We start from the raw sequence: 5,109 nt of genomic DNA, 5'->3' as shown, positions 1-5,109 counted from the left end.
GCGGGTGCGGAGGCGCGGGGTGCCCTCCTCCGGCCTCAGATCGGGCAGACGGGGCGGCCCCGCGAAGGGCGGCGGCAGCAGGAGAGCGCGGCCCGCGACCCCCGCCCGGGTTTATCCGCAGTGTCGGTGCCGGGACGCGTCGCAGAGCCGGTTTGCCCGCGTCGTGCGCGGGTCGGTGGGGCCGGGAGGACGCCGAAGCCGACACCCGAGTCGTGGCGCTCGGCTCGGGGGCAGCGCCGCTCCCCGCCCCCCTCCAGCTACTCGTTTTAAACCCGTGACCGCGCTCCCTGCCCCTTGTGTCTGTAGCTGTCCCCGTCGTGCCTCGCACCAGAGAGACGGAGCCATTGCTCGGGGTGCTGCCCACGTGTACCAGCGGCCTGTGCATCAGACTGCAGGGCCAGCGGGTGCTGTCTGGCGTGCTCTGCCATACCCCACCCCCACCTTCAATCTATGACTGTCACCCCAGCCGTTTTATGTTGTGCCCCCAAATTCAGTTGAGGCATACCCAAAAGCCCTGCTAACAACAGGCATTAAGCCCCATCTTCCCCTTATGCATTAGACAGACCTGTGCACTGGCCCAACTACTTAATTGTACGCTAGCTGGATCAAGAACTAGGTTTGGTTACCTGTAAGCCTCCATGTGTACCTGTGGCATGATTAACAACACGTAATCAGAAGCTGATTTCTTCACTGAAGAGCTACTCCCAGAACACCGCATCCATTAATTCAGAAAAAAAATATTTCTTTACACTTGTAAAGGTTCACCAATCCCAGTCCTGAACATATGAGCTGTCAGCCATGTAGCATCAAGGAATCTGAATGTGCACTTGCAACTTAAGTGGGGAGGCAAGATGGTGAGTAGTTATAGCATTTATGCTGTCTGAGCAGTAGGGAATGCTTTACCCTGCCTTGATGCGAATCTACACTGGCATTGTTCATGGCTCTGCTGAGCCGGCGCACCCCAGCAATCAGCTTCTGTCCCCCCTCACCTTTCCATGTTACAGGCAGTGTTAACATTGCATGCCCTTTCCTGTTATCCTGTCCTCCCCTAATAAGGCACAGGAAAACAGTTGAAGAAATGAAGAGCCAAGAGAAATGACTTTAAGAGTTTAAAAACAATGCACTTGGATAAAGAAAAACTCTGTGTTCCCCTGTGAACAAAAAGATGACACCAGTAAACTGTTTCACTCTCCATACATGCTCAGGGAGGCTTAAAAGCTTGAGGTTTAGGACAAAGGCTTGTACAACTAAGGTCATATGTTAAACCTTACCTAACCTGAAGGAATATTCTTTCTTGCTTATAGCAGCCTATTGAATACACCTATATTTTATTCATCATACCTTTAAAATGGCAAAGATGCTCTCTACAAGCATCTGGCATTAGAAATGCCTGATAATCAGTCACTGTCAGATCACTCAATGTTATTTGTATTCCCCTCATGAGTGGTGAGTTAACCAACATTTATTGTAGCTGGTGGGAAGAGAATGGTTTTAAGAATCACTGGAGCATTCACTAGAACTCCCTAAAAGTTTAAAAATAGGCCCTTCCCCTTCTACTACCAGAGGTAACAACAGCACCAAAGGCCTTAGCAGGGGCCTGGCAGCTTTGTGTCCAGATTCCTTGTGGGCTCAAGCTCTAGTTTCGGATCCATAGAAAGGCTCTTCCCTTCACTCCAGAGCCATCAGCAGCTCATGAGGAAGCCAGGGAAAGCTGGTGACTAGTCAGTGCTCTGATCCCAACCAGTTCAATTAAGAAGCAGGAGTCAGGCTGAAAACATGGGGCAAAACTTCTGGGATTCTTCAGGTAGGACAAGCCCACTGTCCCACTTGAAGTACTTACAAAGTGTTGAGAGAATATACACCTCTACCCCCACAATTGGGGTTACTTCCAGTTAATTGCCACTCAGAATATGCAAGTGCCTTGTGCCGGGTTTGAAACCAGAGATAAACCCAAGGTCTGTTTTTAATTTTAAGGTCAAGCTCCTGTCAGCTCTAAGTAGATGTGAAAAGTAAGGCAGAAGGAGTCATGAAAAAGTACAAGTTAATGAGAGTGCCCCCCTCTTTTTCTTCCCTTAACAGTTAAAGGACAAAAAATAAGTCTGAATTAGTGCATGGCTTGGGACCATATTCTGTGAACGCTTAACTTCCTGTGAAGTCACGTGTATTACAAATAAAGTTGCATGATGCTGTTTGCAAGATTAGGATCTTAGTTGCAAATTAATAGTTAAATGTAATGATAGCATGCATACTGTGAACCTAGTTAGGTAATAGGTTTAGTAGGGCTAAATGTGATACACCTAAAAAAAAACAAAAAAAAACTGAGGGTGCATGCCAAGTGTATGGTTTAGTAAAAATTGGTTATTTTCATTGATTTTATATATCAACATGCAGAAAAAATGTGTATGAAAGGATGGCAAGTCAGAACGAAGAGTTACGCACAGGAACCAATTCCTACCCTTGTCTCCCTCCCACCTCCTCCCCAGGATGGTTTTTGTGAAAGACCATTCTGCATGCATGTTCCATCTGCATACATAATGCAAATCCATAAAAGAACCGTCTTGGGTGCACACCTGAACTCACAAGGGCGTGATGTGATGAGCAGGGGCTATCCCTTGGCTTCCTATCTTACAGCTAAAACAAATCTTAAACTCTAGCCATAACCCTATTTTACTGTCCTATTCTCAATCTGGGCAATCAAATCCTTTACACAGTTATATGACAAAAGTCTTGGTTTCAGTAGTCAGTCCTTAAAACTATGCACAATTACATTTTTAAGGCCCATATCCTGCAATTTCTTTAATGTAGGCAGTCCCATGTTTGTTAACAGCACCTCTGAAGATGTACTTTTATCAGTTAGTTTCCTGCAAACCCACATTCAGTTCATGACTTCTCCAAGGCCTATCTAGAAAGCTGGAGTAAGCGTTAAGATAGCATAAATATATGCAGTTAACATTTTGTGTTGTAGATAGTTTGTTCAAACATATAGTTAAGATTTTTTATTTAGGCTGAAGTTTGTGATACAAACCTAACAAAATGAAATAATGTTAAAGATTAAAGCTCCCCAGAACTGAAATTTTGCTTTCTAGCTAAAATAAGACAAAGCAAGAAAAATATAGTAAATATTTCTGTAATAGACATGAAAAATGCTCAAAATACAAAATAGTCTATCTTTAAAAAAATTTAAATTCATAACCATTGCAATATACACCATAGCTATTTTTGAAGACACCACAGCAAGATACCTTTAAGCATGAACTGCTGTGCTGCCTTTCACATGACATCAATGCAAAGTGTGGTTAATTAAATTTTAAAAGTCATTGCTTAGAATGCCTGTTGTGAAAAGACAACGACAGTATCACTAAAGTCTTAGGTATTATTTTTCTGGGTCATTTTTGGCTGGATTGGATCAATTATAGTTTATATAATGGTTTCAACATTATACAGGTGCCCCACTCAGGAAAACTAACCATCGGTGACCTCACTTAGGACAGTTAAGGTTTCTCAGAACCCAAATTTGAAAGTAGATGCCATCAAATCAACCCCCACATTTATCTTCAAAGTATATCACTAACCATTTTAAAGTCAGTTTAAGTTAGGTAGGAGACATACAGAAAGAAAAAAAAAATCTTACATCTAGTTTTCACCATACAATTGTGGTAGAGTTGTAGAATTGTGGCTTTGAGGATGTTATCTATGACAATATGAAGCTGTCATATAGAATAAATTAAGCAAATTATACATAAAAGATATGCTGTTAAATGAAGACCAAGAGAGCATCTACTGCTGCCAACACAGACTTGGACTCCTCATTTCATTTAGACCATTCAGATCATCTGGAATATTGTAATGGAAGGTCAATTGGTCCTGAACAGAGAAAGAAGGGGACTGAGGAGAACCTGCCTGCTTGGAAACAAAACATTGGACATTTTCTATTGTAATGAAGGGGACATTAGACTTTTGACTACCAATGGCATTTCTTCTCCCAAAACAGCCACTAGACTTTAAAAATTCAGGATTAGCAGCAAACTAAATGGGTTTGTCATTCAATGAGAAGGATTTTTTGATTCATTTTTATTGGACCAGCTGTATAGTTGGGAGAGCTTTCAGCTCTGTGAAGGACATTCAATGTCTGTCTCAACAGGTGGTTCAATAAAAGGTATCACAAAAAATAATCCTTGCCTCATACATTTCTTGGACCATCCCAGCTACAGCAGTCCAATTCAATCTGCAATTCAAAACATTTTTCACAGGCCCTAAACGTAATAGAAACAGCAGCTGAGATCATCCAATACTCAGACAAGTTTCCTAAAAGAAGCTTACATGGGAAAAGGGTTGTATTGCTGACTGGGAAACACTAGCATTAAAAATAGGTATGGAAGTAATCTGTGGTCTTCCAACAGGAGACAAAGACATACAACAAAGAAAAAGCAAGCTGGTGGGAAGGTTAAATGAAAGAACATGCATCAGCAAAGAGATCTTGGGACCTGCCAAGAGAATTAACTCTGAGGGAACGCAAGAGATGGAGGAAAAGAGTTGGTGAGACTCTAGTGCTCAACAGGGGAAGCAAGGATACTTTTAGAGAGAAGCAACATCAGGAGGGAAAATTTTAAAAAAAAATTAGCACAAGGAATGATCCAAGTGCAAGGGAAATAAGGAAATGTCTATCATGACCCCTCCCCCCACAAAAAAAACAACACAAAAAAAACAGACAAAGCTTTTTTCCAGTTTGTACTCAAAGAACCTCTCCAGACAACTTTTCAGAGGTTGAGTGCAAGAGTGAAAGAGCAAGTTGTTGGAGAAAGAATAAAACATGCTCTAGTACATGTTAGTGGAAATGTATGGGACAACGGCCAATTTATGGAACTACGACAAATTCAAAACCCTGACATAAGAAGCATTTGCTTATTTATTCTTTATATGTATCATGCATTTATTATTTGACTACAGGCATACCTCGGAGATATTGCGGGTTTGGTTCCAGACCACCGCAATAAAGCAAGTCACACAAATTTTTTGGTTTCCCAGTGCATATAAAAGTTATGTTTACACTATACTGTAGTCTATTAAGTGTGCAATAGCATTATGTCTAAAAAAAAATGTACATACCTT

This window comes from Gavialis gangeticus, unplaced genomic scaffold, assembly GCF_001723915.1.
Source record: "Gavialis gangeticus isolate Ggan-Ray unplaced genomic scaffold, GavGan_comp1, whole genome shotgun sequence".
In the NCBI taxonomy this organism is placed as follows: Eukaryota; Metazoa; Chordata; order Crocodylia; family Gavialidae; genus Gavialis; species Gavialis gangeticus.
This window is presented reverse-complemented; position numbering follows the sequence as displayed.